General features: G+C 36.2%; 1 protein-coding gene across 1 annotated transcript in view; it reads left to right on the top strand.

The window, feature by feature from the left end:
• The window catches only part of KLHL1 (kelch like family member 1), a 248,207-nt gene that overhangs the window by 1,175 nt on the left and 230,976 nt on the right, over positions 1-16,056 (top strand). The window lies entirely within an intron of this gene.

Below are 16,056 nucleotides of genomic sequence, written 5' to 3'. Positions count from 1 at the left end.
TGTGTTTCATATGAAACTTCTGTTATGGGGAATTGCTTTTCCTCATCCCCACCTTTCCCTTCCCACAGCCCCCAAAGTATTTAAAATCATTACAAGAGCAAAACATAGCTAACACAGAGCTTTCAGAAATACTCTTGAGGATAAAATGCTTCATTGGTTTAACTTTGCTGCCCCCTCATCTCCCCACAGTTAAAATAATATAATTTATCTTGTAATTTATCCCATTGTCTATAGAAAAACATATATAATTCTGTTCTTAAACAGAAAATACTATGATTTGTGCTCTTCATATTTAAAGCATATGATATCAAATACTAGATAAAATTGAACACTGTAGCTTTCTTTGGATTAATATGTCTGTATATAAACTTGTGCTGGATTTGGCAGTGTAAGGTTGATGGTTAGACTCAATAATCTTGGAAGTCTTTCTGACCTTAATGATTCTATGATTCTAGATGTGTTTGAGTATGTTGAGCTTTTTCATTGAGCTCTAAAGCATATGTTCTGTACTTAAAACTCTTTGTTTTGTTAGTGAGCTTAGTTCATTTCATAGGAGCTACATAATTTAAAAAATGTGGAATTGTTGATGAATTACTTAGGGTACATTTTTAAAGAAAAAGTAATATTGACGATTTTATGAGCACTGAAAGTTACTCCGAACAGCGAAGATGTTTATCGTAGGACTCAATGCAAAGTGTTGCTGAGATGCTCTATAAAGAGATAACAATATCTTCAGGCTTTCTGAACTGAATAGAAGAAGTTAAAAACTGACACAAATGCAGTCTCATTCTATATTGTTTTTTATTAGATGTGTCACTGGTCTGAGAATCTGTAGAGATTGGTATACTGACAGAGCTTACTGAATTTTACTGGCACCACTTGATTTGTCTGTAAGAGTTCACTTGTTAGAATGAACTTCCTCATCACATACATACTTGGTGATAATATATATCTGATTTATTGTTACCGTGCTTGGCTATTTATAATTTATTTATTCTATGTTCTTCATTCATTGCTACTGGAGGAACACATCGAGTCATCACTAGGTCCTCCTTTTTTTTTGAAAGAACATGCCTGAATTCGTTCAGATTTGAAATAATGAAGACAGGGAGATGCCATTATTAACAAAAAATGCCACACGTTGAGATATGAAAATGGTTTGAGATAGTTTTAGAGTCTGAGGCTTTACTTCCTCTTTTTTTTTAATTCATTTAAGAACATTTCATTTACCAATATGGATTTTGAATGCTATGGCAAGAGATGGCAAATTGGCAGTGATGTGCTTGAAAACTCTTGTGATCCAGAAATCTTCTAATACCCTGACAAATTGTGTCTCACTTCTTTGTAGAAATGAATCTTCCTATAAATCGTACCAACTTCTGTACTTCATTATTACTACAGGATGTTGCTCTGGTTTTGCTGGGATGAAATCACAGGCCAGCCAGGAGCTGCAGGCCATTAGCAGTTCTGAATCAGCCAAGAGAGCTGGTGTGAGTTGGCTCACAATTGTATCCATTACTGTGAGCATCATGCTCAGTATAAAGGAGGAGAGTCTCTTGTTTGAGTTTCTGGCTCTTCTTCATCTTCCTCCTCTTCCTCCTTCAGCCTTTGAGGGCTGCCTTCCTGCATAGTGTGTGCTGCACTTTTGCTGGGCTAACTATATGTATCTTGTGTTGACATTGGTATTAATTTGGCTATTTCATTAAATCCATTTTAATGTCAAACTGGGTCTTCTCTCCTTTTCCCTATCTCCCTTCTCTGCTGCAAGGGATCCTTGATCTATAGAGTAGCTGCTGTAGTTTAGCCTCAGATATAGGCTAAACATGGAGAGATACTTAAACTACTTTTCAGTCCAGAATGATGGATATTGTCAAATACTTAAACAGATGATTGTGTGAAACTTAAGCCTTTTGGCATACACCTTGGTGTTTGGTACAACAAGGGTAAAATTGTTGTGCAGTCACAGATTCGTAGGGGTTGGAAGGGACCTACAGATATCATCTAGTCTTACTCCTGGCTCTCATTAGTGTTTTGTGTTGTACATATTTAGAAATTAATAATTTAGGACTGTTCAGAAACTTTTTCTTTTTTTTTTTTTTTTTTTTTGGTGAAAATGGCGAGAATTCAGCTTTTGATTATGTTCTAATATAGACTATATGAACAATATTAGATAGGAACCCAATGGTAGAACATCACATAAAGAGCAGTTTGACACAGTGACTTTTTTGTTGTTATTTCTTCTATTAATATGTACATGAAAGTGAAAAGTAGACTTTTTTTCACTTTTTGGCTTCTACTTGGAATCCTTGCATCACCAGAAGTTGTTCATTTGGTGTGTTTGTCTGAATGTTTTGTTTTGCATTTTTTCCCCTCCTCATTTCTTCCCTATGCTAGATACATGAATTTTGTACTCGTAACCTTTTCTAGTTGATCCCATCTGCAGAATTCCTGGTTTTGGCTACTTCTGGATTTGTATTTACTCAGTTTTCACACAAGTATATTCTACTTTAATGTCTTTTTTGTATACTTCTAAAGACCATTCTGTCACGTTAATGGTACAGATACATAGACACAATAATGTTATATGGATAGTCCCATTGACATTACGAAGACTGAAGGGTTAGGCTTCATGCGTAGTATTAATTACTGGCATAATTGTTCTACATTCCATATTCTGTTTTTACTAAAAAATGTTTTATGGTGAATTGCTGGTGTTAAAGCAGTAGATATTTAAGCATATTTATTTAGACCTTGATTTTATAAGAAGAAACTGTTAGAGAAAAAAAAAATCTATATAATGAATTTACAATTAAAATTTATAAATCAACCACACAACACTTGGAAAATACCAGTGCTAAGATTTTCTGTATAGCTGTAGGCTCTTAGAAGTATAGTGGAGTTTTGTCATGATCATGATAGCTTTTTTCACATGACTTATTAATCAACCCCCAACATGTATGCTGTTCACTTAAGCACAGAGTCAGTATTTTCTTTCTTTCTTTCTTTGTCAGTGAATGGTAGTATGCTTTGCTTGCTTCACACTGTCTGTATCCCATGAAGATGCAATTACTTGTGAGCCTTCAGCACTGTTCATCGCTACACTCAGTATGTACCTCACAAACTATCAATGGGTTTATCTTTACAATAGTTTTAAAATGGAGGGGTAAAACAGAGAGAAGGATAAAAACAAAGACAAGCTGAATTGCTGATTTCTTAGCACATAGTATTTTTCTTTTGCCAATTCTGTTTCTTCAGTTGCAACTGTAAATGATGAGTCCATTCCACAGACAAGTCCAAGACTCCTCCGGCTGTATGCAGGAGGGATGAGCGACACAGGATTCAATTAACATTTTGTTTAAGAGAGAGCTCCAAGAAGGATATACAAGATATACCTAAAACACAAAGCAAGTGCTGACAGTGCAGAGGTCTTTCCTAAAGCATACAAGTGTTTGAAAATCCATCTTGTGAAAGACAATGACAAGTCCTCACATGGTTTGGTACTCTAGCACTGTTGCTGTAAAGCAAGATGTGAAAGGACTCGGTGCCCTCCTCACACAGCAGTTTCACACTTGTGTCTTGTTTTGCATGAAAAGATGCGCAAAGAGCATTTTCTACTGCTTGTATTGACTGTGTCAATAGGAAGTAAAGTACTGATGGGAATCCAAATGGTTAAAAAGCGAGAGCATAATTTTGTAATTCAAACATTAATTGAGCCAATCTGGTTTGCATGTCTTTGTTCTAAATTGTTTGTGTCAGGGTAGAATCAGGAATATAAATGTATTTTTAAACTCTAGAATCAAAACTGTTGAATAAATGTTTATTTTGTATTTCTCTTTCTTATCACACAAATCTGGCATTTTGATGCTTTTTCAAGACTTTCAGGTTTTCCTTCTTGTGTCTTAATAAGTTATATAATCTCATGGTTAGCATGCTGCTATAGAAGGTTGACTGTCAAACCTGTCAAGATGAGCAGCAACTTCAATGCAGCTTTCTAATTTGATGAGAAAATGTTTTGATAATTTTATAAAACACAGATAAAATTGTTATACACATTTGCAGCATAAATACTTGTATTGTTGTCTGTGTATCTAGCCTCAAGAAGATTCTGGGCTCTAGTTTTGAAGTAAATGGACTTTCCTATTTACAGCTTTGACCTTGGAACCTTAGTATACAGAACGAAGGGAGTCACGACATCTTTGTAAGTCTTAGTCTATCCTGTGAGCGCACACGCCTATTAAGTATTTTCTCTACTGAATGTGAGTGTGGCCTTCCTGAGGTGCTACCCTCTTGGTAGTATTTAGATATCAAAATATGAACGGTGGATACTACTGTGATAGCCAGATCCTAAAATTAGGTGTGATAGATGTCAAATTTATAGCTGCCCCTTTTCTAATGACTTGGCTATCTGATGACTGACTATGGACTGCTCTGTTAGGAATGTAATTTAATACTAGAGGTGGAATATGACTGCATTTTTAGTTTGTGGAATCAGAAGAGAATAATACACTTGTTTTCAACATGAGCCACCTTTTCAACTTGATTATGAAACTTTAAAAAATGGTTCTATAACTTCTATGCTTTTATACTTCAAAGTTTCAAAACAAAAGAAACAGGGTTTATACACAACATGACCACAGATGGACCTTCTCCAAAGTTCTGATTCATGTCACTTCACATGCTATCATTTCTTTTGGTCACTCCTTGGATACCGGACCAAAACCTGAGAATTCAATGTATACCCTACTGTCACTTGAACTGATAGAATCGCTGATAATTAAAATAGTGATTGTGTACTCTCTCTACAGAAGGATTGGGGAATATGACAGCTGAAGGAATAGCAGGTCTTCAGAGTCTTCTGCTGGATTTGAGATCATAGTGGGAAGCGTGGACCCATACACTCTTTTTCCCCCTTGAGTTTCCCAGACTTGCTTCCTTTTGTTCCATCCTCTTCTGGATTTTCCCTTAGTTTTTTTAATCCCTTCTGTAGTCTCAGACTATTCCTGACTGTTGTGTTTAAGTCTTCAATTCCTTATCCAGTGTTACTTGATTTTACTGGATTCTCTCATGATCTGCCTTACTGGTTTACTCACCAGGTTGCATATGCTAATGCAGAACTGTCCATTCTTTCTTGTATGTTGTCCTAGTTACTTTCACAAACCAAGTTCATTTGTCCCTTAGGTCCTTTAGCAGCTTGTCAGACCTCTCATGTTTCTCTGCCACTGTTTCCTCACGTAAGAATTTCAGTATCCTTTACATTTCCTCCAGCTCCTTTGTCAGTTCTAGTGTAATCCTAACAGAATTCCCTGTTTTCTCTCTAGCTGCCAGTTTTACTGTTTCTCTGACCTACTGCATCAGCTACCACCAACTGATGTCCTACCATCAACAGATGGTACCATTTGCTATGTTTAATGGGTCAGTAAGACACCTAATTTTTGGCAATTCATTCGGTCGGTGATAGGGATTGATCTTCTCTCTTTCTTAGATGCAGACTTTAGAATAAGGTGAATTGTCTTGCTGACATGCTTATTTCTTTACATCGAGTGTAACAGTAGTCTAAAGTGGCTAGTTCAGATTGAAATGTTCAATTTAAATGTTTAATGTTCAATTAAATTTGAGTAAATGAACATCATTTGAAGTCTACACAACAGAATTAATTAGATCTTGGTAGATTTTCATGGCATTGCTCAAAAGCATATCTCTCATCCCAGTAAGGCTGCTATTCTGAAGCATGGGCCCACTAAAAAGCAGGACTTGACAGCTGCTTTTGTTGTTGTTATCCACGTGCTTTAATCATTGGCTAAAACAACTTACTTTTTTTCCCCCTGCAGACCCATTTTCAAAAATGCTTGCAGTGTTTTTCTGGAACGTTTCCAAAAGATTCAACACTAAGAAAAGACTCAACAATAAAAATAAAAGCTGCACAGGCAATGGCTAAATCAGTAAAATACTTTTGAAACTATGGTTATCTTAAGGGTGACATCAGATGTCATTAGAAAAGGGAAATGCTGTTGACCATGGTAAAAGCAAAAGCACATATGGAGAAAACCAGTTATTTCTGGAAATTGAATTGATCCTGAATCTTTACAGGTAGGCCTCCAGAAATAGTGATGAGTTTAAATATCTTTTGCTACCCCTCCCCCCTAATAAAACCAAAGAAAGCAGTTTTGCAATAATAATACTGTGGACATAGATAGGTCTGTGTATGCACACAGGCCTCTGAATCTATAGTCTGCGTTTTTTTGAACTATAATACTTAAATATGTAGGAAGTGTTTATGTATATGTATTGTATATATTTATTCATATCACAGTATCACAGTATAACTAAAGTTGGAAGAGACCTCGAGGATCATGGAGTCCAACCTGTCACCACAGACCTCATGACTAGACCATGGCACCAAGTGCCACGTCCAATCTCCTCTCGAACGCCTCCAGGGACGGTGACTCCACCACCTCCCTGGTGTCCCTGCCCACAGCAGGTGAGGTGGAATGATCTTTAACATCCCCTTCCAAGCCCAAAGCATTCTCTGATTCCATGATCTTCATCTCCTGAAGAGAGTTAAGGATCAGAGGCTCACAGGGGGTTAGGGGTTGGAAGGGACCTCCGAAGGTCATCCAGTCCAACCCCCCTGCCACAGCAGGAGCAGAGAACCCAGCACAGAGCACGCAGGAACACATCCAGATGGGGCTTGGAAGGCTCCAGAGCAGGAGCCTCCACAACCTCTCTGGGCAGCCTGTTCCAGTGCTCTGTGACCCTGCCCTGAAGACCACATGAGCATCACCTTCACCTACGAAGCAAACCCAAGGCCCTCCCTGGGAAATCCGGGCGAGGAGCAAAGCCCTGCAAGGGTAGAACCACCCAAAAGCCCCCAGCTGCCAAAAAAAAAAATAGCTGTGTGGATGGGAAGCCCTTTTAATACTATTATTATTTATCCTTATTCTTCAGCTTTCATTCCCACCACCCCCAGGCACAGCACTTCCAAGTGCTCTGCACCCCAACCCCCTGCTCCCGTTCACCTCTCCGGCAGAGCCAGTCAGTTTGTTACTCCCGTGGATATACCCATACTTTTGATCTGTAGATTCCTACACAGTTATTAATAAATTAGTTGACTATCTCATGCTATTTTTGTGAGAAGTGAGGCATGCCTAAATAGGGTGCATAGAAAAAAACCCAGAGCATATTGTTGGAATCTGTGCTAAATTCATAGGAATGGTGCTGATACATATAGGTTAACATATTCTTAACACGTGATCATTGCTTTCTAACAGCTACTTCTTATCCTTGTGACATATTTTTTTTATACTCTGTTGCAAGCGGCTTAAGAGATTGCTCTTTCCTTTTATATCTCAAACTTGCACGTTTTAGGTGAAAACTGCTCCTTAAATATTATGCTGTGATGTTTTGTCAGAATTTCCTGGTGTTTGAACATTTTATTTATTAATTTATTTATTTTTTTTAGAATACAAGATTGATGACCTAAAATAATTTATTTGCACTAGGGACATGGCTGGATCTGTTCCAATAAAAGGTTCTGAAAGGAAGTCTGTCCTGTGAAAAGTTGAAAATTGCTGCAGTGCCCAGAGAAAGATAAGTCACTAAATAACTTGTGTGTGGTCATCCTTAGAAATAGTGAAAGAAATCCCCCCAAATCTCCAAACCTAAACTATACCAAAAATGCCTGAACTGTCTGGTTTTTGTTTTGTTTTTGTTTTGTTTTTTAGTTTCAGGAAGACATAGCTTGCCCATAATTTAAGCCAAATAAAGATCCAAAATATTTTAACATTATGAGGTTTTTTTTTGTAGCACTGATGGTTAAGATTCTGTTTAGATGTTTTTCCTTTAATCTTTTCTATCTTTTAATTTTTTTTCTCAAATGTTAATTTTAACTGTAAGTACAGATTAAAATGTTATTATCACTTAGACCTAGGAAATATTTTGTAATATATTTTGTAATATAGAAATGAAAGCGTTTAGCAGCAGAATAAACAAAAGAATGTAAGTTTCCCCAAAACTCTTGCTGGGGTTTATCTGGAAGTTTCAATACATACTTCCAGTTTATATCAGGCTGTTTTTTCCTGTGGTTTTAATTTACTTCATCAACTACGAGAAATACTGCATTGTCTGTAATGCACATGACTAATTGCATATTTCCTATTTCTGTCTTAAGTCATCAGTATTTGTACTGGCAATGCTGAGAATTGCTGTAAGTTTAAACTAGTTTTACAGTTACATGGCCATAAAAATACATATTCAGAGCATCACAGGTCACTGTTTTGTGGAGCCTGGTTTTCCCAAACTTCATTTCTAATCTTGCCTCCTATTTCTTCGCTCTCCAGTCTTTTCCTTCCCATCTCCCTGCCGCATTTCAGCTGTGTCATGTATGCTTTTTCCAGCCATTAGGATCCAGAATCCATCCTTTCACTTACCGAGGCATAGCTCATATCCAGGCTTTTTCTTTTTTTGACTCAGAGGGGTTGATGCATTTGGAGCATTTGAAGTAAAAGATTTATTCTAAGTCCTAGGGGCAACTTAGAGAAATCAGAAGACATGTATTCCAGCCTTGTGTCTAAATGGAAGCTGTTTTTACATCATTCTCAAGACAATAATATACAGGAGTTCATACCAATTGTATTTTTCACATTAAATGTATGGAATTTAATGTGTGCTAAATGTACACTTTCTGTATGTAATGCCTTGTGGCTGTATTTATGCAAGCTGATGTTTTTGGCCAGTGTAGTCTTAATTTTTGCTCTTATCCACAATGATAATGTACAATTTATATCACTTACCTGAAATTCAAAACAGAAATACTCCCCCCAAAAAATATTCCAAAGTAGCACTGGTAATCACAACTTTGAAATACATTCAATTCAAAATAAGGAAGGAGAGAGGAGAAAGAAGGGGTGAAAGAAGTAAAGAATGTGGAATAAGCAACTCTTAACATTTTCAGTTAGTGTGAACAATATTTTTAATTCTTTTTGGTCTTCTATAGACAGAGACAAGGACTTCAAACTACCATGTTTCAGAAGATTTTATTAAAATAGAAAAAGCTTCAATAAATAATTGCTTGTTAATCAAATATGTTGGTGATGGTATTGTTGATTATAATTAGTCCTCCTAAACGGAGTTTGGCATATCTCTATTCCTGTTATTTTAATTTAGAAGATTAATGACTTTTGTTTGAAAATATAATAGTCTTTGAGAGGACTGAATTTTAGATGAAAGTGGCTTCTGTGTACTGTTTGTCTGGTGTGGAAATGGAGTTTATGAAAGCTGCTATGAAAGAGTGTAAGAGGAAAGCCTTGTTCACATGTGAATTAAGCACAATAGTTGTATTGGTTGAAATTTGTCACATTTCTCTTGGGATCAGTACTTTCATTGTTGCCACTAATGACAATGAAATAAAGCTTATGCTTCAGTGCATAGTAGCTCATATGAGGCAATGTTTTGTATTTGTGCTGGAATCAGCATTGATAATTCTGGGATGTTTTAGTTGTTGTTGAGCAGTGCTTACACAGAGCTAAGGCCTCTTCTGCTTCTAACCCCACCACTGCTATGTGATGGAGCCCTGCTTTCCTGGACATGGCTGAACACCTGCCTGCTGATAGGTTGTAGTGTAGGAATTGTTTTGCTTTGCTTGCATATGCAACTTTTGCTATACCTCCTAAACGGTCTTTATCTCAGCCCACAGGTTTTCGCACTTTAGGTCTTCAGTTCTCTCCCCCATTCCACTGGTGGGGAGTGAGCAGGTGTCTGTGTGGTGTTACAGTTGCCAGATGGGGTTAAATCATGACAGCTTCATAAAAATAATGAAAAGAACCTTGGAGGATTCACCAGTATGTTAGAGGAGAGAATTAGAATGCAAAATAATCTTGAAAATCAGAGACATCCTGTAAAAAAATGAATATGGAATAGTTCAACTTGCCGTCCTGTCACAAAAATAATGAGCAGAGATACCCAGTGGGATCAGATGTCTAGATAGCAGTTCTGCAGAAGTTTTTCAGTTGGTAAACAGCAAGTAAATATGAGTAAACAATACCATACTGCTGCTAATATTTATAAGCAGATATATAGACTGCAAAGCAGCATTAATTTGTTTCTCTGATCAGTTTTGGCTGTGCCTCAGCTTTAATATATTGTCCAGGGCACAAGAAGTGTACGGATTGCTTGGAGAAATTGATTGAAAATTCACCAGAATTTTAGAAAACATGTACTGAAAACAAACAAACAAAAAGCTATAAGAAATTATTTCATGTTTTTAAAGATTTGATAACAATATTAAGCTACTCGTGCTATGAAAATAATGGTGGAAGAGACTTCAAAGATTTATTTCACACAAGGCATGAGATAATCAGTAATAAACTGATTCTACAGATATTGATGCACAGGAACAGATTCCCTGGGAGTGATGTGGATTATTGGATGTCCAGGATTAGAAGAGTAGGTTTAACAGGTGTCTGCCAGTCACAATGTATTTATGCATGGCAGCCCTTTTGCCTTTAAGAAAGTGCATTAAACAGAGTCGGTGCCTTTCTATGAAGAGATTGGCTACAGCTGCTGACAAAAAGAAACTTTTCATATGGGCATGAAAAGTTTTTATTACTATTCCATTTTTACTTTATTTGAATATATATTTTATAACTTAAGTACATCCTTTCTTTGCATTTTGTGGCTTCCTCATTTGATTTGCTCTTCCACTGGAGTACTGTGGTGTGCCAGATCTCATTCATATGCATCACCAGCATCAGTTCCTATCACATTGGACATTTGACATACACATGTACTCATATCTTAAAATGCTTCAAAGAAATTATACTAATTGGAAGTAAATGCCAGTACTATTATCTGTTCTTCTAAATGGGAATACTGAAGCAAAAGTAATGGAATCATAAAGTGAAGCTAGCTGCTTTGAGTTTGAGTCCTTAAAGGTGAGACCCTGTATCTTCCTCAAATAAATGCAATAAAATGAATTAATCTACAGTATTAGGAATGAAATTGAAGTGTATCACCAAAACTTCTGTGTTTGATGCCTCAAATTCTAAAATTTAATTACATGAAGTTTAGTGTGTTCCTTTTTGTCCAGAGTCTTCATTGATGTCTCCCCAGTGAGCCCATTCAATGTTATCTTTCTCATAAGATCATCTTAAAAAGGTTGTGGAAAGATTTCTGTTTTTTATTTTGAAGGTCTTTTCCAACATGGTCTATTCTATTCTATTCTATTCTATTCTATTCTATTCTATTCTATTCTATTCTACTCTATTCTATTCTATTCTATTCTATTGGGGATTGGATGTGGCACTTGGTGCCATGGTCTAGTAGTCATGAGGTCTTGGGTGACAGGTTGGACTTGATGATCTTTGAAGTCTTTTCCAACCTTGTTGATTCTATTCTATTCTATTCTATTCTATTCTATTCTATTCTATTCTATTCTATTCTATTCTATTCTATTCTATTCTATTCTATTCTATTCTATTCTATTCTATTCTATTAATTTTCCAGGAACAAATAGTGATTTGTCTACAAAATAAAGACTTTACAAAAGTAGTTTTGTATAGTTTCCTGTTAGCACTAAAAGTTCTCTAGTACCAATTATTTCTCTACTATCTAAGCTGTTATGCTGATTTTTCTACAGGTGATGCTGTTTTCAGGACAGACTTCAATCAACACTAAAGCTCAGAGTTGAAACAAGATCTTTTTATGTGCTAGGCTCTTAATCCTCTCATAATAAGAGACTACATTGCATTAAGAGTGTAACTTACAGTCAAACATGGTTGTCTAATCAAGGAGATCGCTGTCTGAAGTGTCCTGTTTCCTTTATAGTGGTGATAGGGAATTATGTAGAAAAAAAAAAAAAAAAAGAGAAAAAAAACAAGGCAGAGAGTAATTAAGAAAGGAAGGAATTTCCCTTGTCTTACGAACACTTTTCTAAGAGGCTTCCTTTTGAAGGACAAATTGATTGCAAGGTTTCTTTCCAAATTTCAGTGATTAAGAACTGATAGAAATGTTTCTTGCATCTTTTGTCTAGTATTGAAATTAATTCCCCTGTGCATGACACAAGAACATAAAACCGTTTTGAAAAGATCGGTGAAAATGTTCATGATAAACTAAAAAATAGTAAGATTAATCTCAAGAATGAGTCTTGGAAAGAACTCTCTGTTTTTGGCTTTCTCTCTCCCCCCCCCTATTTTTTTTTCTGCAGGCTAATTGTTATATTACAACAGAGGTGTACCTAGGCATATGTTATTTTGCAAGGTGGAGTTAAATAACTTCCCTCTTTAGGAGCTTGTTTTTCTCTCTTGCCTGTTTGTGTAGTCTAAACAGAGCCACCCATCATTACTGTGCTGTAGGAAAAGCTCAAATACACTTCAAGATTTTTGTTTGGCTTTTTATGTTAGCACATTGAAACGGCAGTTGAAGAAAACCCAACAAAACAACAAGAAATACTCCAACCTACCCAACAGATGGTTTGTGCATTCTGTTACAACCAGATGATAGGTGCTTGACTAGTATTATGCAGATAGTGTTGTTTGTTGGAATTTTTGAAGAAACTATGATTATGGCTTAAACAAAAGAAGGTCAATACATCTCCTTTTGTGTTAAAAGTTGAAGAATCTGCATATTTAAGCATGCATACTGCTGTACGTTTCTGTGTATATAAATACAGATAGACAAGCTGGGAAACCAGGAACAGTGCTAATTGCTGAAGTACTATTGTCTCTCTAGTCAAATGTCATGTTTTGATTATATGTCCCAAACTGCTGTCAGGGCCACAACACTGTGCTAAAACTTACACTTCTGCACATTGGAGCATATTGAAATGCTAAGTGTATGTGTCCCAGTTTCCTCAGTGCTTTGTATTTCCTTTCATATTTCTTCATTCTTCCTGGAAAATAGAGAAATAATGATACTGCCTTTATTTCTTGATTTAAATACTACACTGGAGGACACTGTAGTTCAGAAAAATGCGTTTCCCCATTGCATGCAGGGGAAACTTAGTTTCTCTGAGATTCCTTACTGTTACCATAACAGACAATACTGAATTCCAGCATCCATTCAGAGTAAGCAGTGAATGTAACTACTCCTTTTCCACTTCTGCAGATGTTTTACTCTACAGGAACAGAACACTTTCTAAGAACATAAGTTAAAATTTGAACTGAACAAACACAAACCTCATGTCATGTGCAGTAGAAAGGTTTCACAGTAGCAAGACTTGATATAAAGCTGATCTAATGCAATGATAATTGGTCTTGCCCCCCCAAAAAAAAAATCTTAATGACTCTTTCTGTAAATGATAGTGTGCCTTGTCTTTGCTATGCAGGTTTTCAGAAAATATTGTGAGAATAGGTGCATTTTTGTGAGATGACTCATTAAATTTCTCCATAACATTAATCTTATTTATTAAACTTCCAGACAGAGTTGAAGTTTGGGAAAATTCTGCCGTGCACTGTAGAATTTTCAAAACATTATTAGGATTTGGAATTGGAAAACCAAAAAGCAGCATACCAGAAATCTGAAGAGCTTTAGAAATAGCTCTTTGAGAGCTCCAGTAATTTTATTCTTGACAATCTTTTACAAATACTTGGAAATATTTTTACTTTGACCACTCATCTATTATTATATTAAAAAACATACTTCCTGTCAATTGAAATGTTATGGTTCATTCTATAACAAATTATAAAACTTTTCAGTGCTGATGTGCTTGATCTTTGAAAATACTTCTCATACTAATGTGCATAATATTACCTGATTTCAATAAGGGCAAATGTAGAGTCATGCACCTGGGAGAGAATAACCTTATGCATTCGGACAGTTTAGGGGTTGACCTGCTGGAAAGAAGCTCTATGGAGAAGGACTTGGAAGTCCTAGTGGGCAAGAAGCTAACTATAACCCACCAGTGTGCCCTCAAACAATGGTATTCTGGGGTACATTAAGAAGTGTGGCCAGCAGGTTGAAGGAGATTCTCCTCCCCCTCTACTCTTCCCTGGTGAGGTTGCACCTGGAGTATTGTGTCCAGTTCTGAGCCCATGTCTTCTTGTGAGGAGAGGCTGAGACAACTGGGGCCGTTTAGCCTGGAAGAGAAAGCTGAGAGGGGATCTTATAAATGCATATAAAAATCTAAAGGGTAATAGAGGTTATCAGGATGAGGCTGGGCTCTTGTCAGTGGTGGCCGGTGATAAAACAAGGGGCAGTGGGTACAAGCTAGAACACAGGAGATTTCAGTTGAACTTAAGGAGAAAATTCTTCCTTTGGCAGGTGCCATAGCACTGGATCAGCCTGGCCAGAGAGGTATGGAGTCTCCTTCTCTGGAGACTTTCAAAACCTGTGTGTTCCTGTGCAACCTGACCTAAGCATACCTGCTCTGGCAGGGGGTTTCGACTAGGGGACCTCTAGAGGTCCTTTCCAACCCATACCACTCTGATTCTAGGATTAACAAGAATGCTTTCTAAATGAGTCCTTCATACATAAGTTCCTTTTAGGCTTGTTAGAGGTGTAATGTACACTGAAATGTGTTAAAAGTGAGGGACGAAGTAAATGTCTGTGTATACAATGTGGTCATTCTATTCTAATTCAGTTCATAGAGTAAGATTTGATGTTTCTTTTTGTACACAAAGGCAGAGGTAAGTGTGACTTTTCCATGAAAACATTTTTGTAAGAAAATACCATTTTATGGGGGGGAAAAAGAAGGCAAAACAAACAAAAAAACCCAAAACCAAACCAAAACAGCATGCCACTAAAAAACCACATGAAAAACCAGTGGGAAGGAGTGATTCCACTACATGATAGATTTATTTTAAACTAATGGTAATGGAGATTTAAAAAATTACAGATACATCCTGTATGGCATATGAGCAAAAATCTACAGGGTCATTTTAAAAAGTATTTTTGTTTCAAAGTTCATACTTAGTTAAAAAGCCTGAAAAGTGTTACAAAAACTAATACTAAATGATTCAATGTATTGAATTGAGATGATTAGGACTAATTTTACTATTTTTTGAAAACTAATATATTTATGCATTTTTTTAATTCTGAAATAAGGTTCTGACTGCATTGTCATGCCCTTGAAAAACTACTAACTACAAAATCCCATCAAATGGTTGAAGAGATGGTTACAAGCTGACTTCAAGAAGAAAATATATTTTCTTTTCTGTCTTCAAGAAGAAAATAATTTCTGAGATCACAGGTCCTGTTTGGGGAAATCAGCCTCTGCATGAAGGTTTTTAATATGTATACTTTGGCTGGTTGGTGTAAGTTTTTCTCTGTGTTTAGTTGTCTCACTTTAGTAATTATTGTTGTTTAGTCTCCTGCATTTAAACATACTTGGTATGTCATTGGAAACTACCAAGAATTTACATAACAATCAGTTCTAGATAGGTAAACTTCAGAGTTTTCCTTGCCTTTTCAAAAAAATACACTGAATTAGTCTTATATTAAGGTTTATAGCTTACTATCAACATAATACTTCAACCTTATTTTACATTACTGCTGGTAAAACATATAATGATGTAGTGACAAAGGGGAATGAGCCATAGTATATGGGAAAAAAACCCAAACTATTTTTGTTAAGAGCTAAATTGGGGCAAAAAAAGCAGTGTTCCTCTTCTAAGCTTTTTATCACATGCTGTGCATTGTCCCAGCTGTATGACCTTTTAAAATGGCATTTCTTTTTTAATCTCTGCATTGCATTAGAAATTAATATCTGAGACTAGAAGAACAATTCTTAGGTGTTACACTTAGAAAATTTAAGAGAAAATGCATACAAGCAAGAGGAAGAGAACTAAATTTTTAATAACCCTCTTCAGACTAACATAACTTTAGTCAGTGTTATATTTGTGTGTTTGTCAGATCCAAAACATTTTAACAAGTTTGCCAAATTTTGTTTGCTAAAACAGCGGGCACTCAGCATTGATGAAACTGTTCTATCCTTGTTTTTACAGACAGGCATTTGTTTAATGGCAGGACTTTGTCCAATTTAATTTTAGTCATTAAAAAAAAAAGAGAGACATCTAGTCCAGTAGTCATCTAGCTAGCCTAATGGACTCAACAGTTGAATAACTT

Source organism: Melanerpes formicivorus, unplaced genomic scaffold, assembly GCF_026170545.1.
Source record: "Melanerpes formicivorus ecotype bairdi unplaced genomic scaffold, bMelFor1.0.p_v2 SCAF_1, whole genome shotgun sequence".
NCBI classification, from domain to species: domain Eukaryota; kingdom Metazoa; phylum Chordata; class Aves; order Piciformes; family Picidae; genus Melanerpes; species Melanerpes formicivorus.
This window is presented reverse-complemented; position numbering and strand designations above follow the sequence as displayed.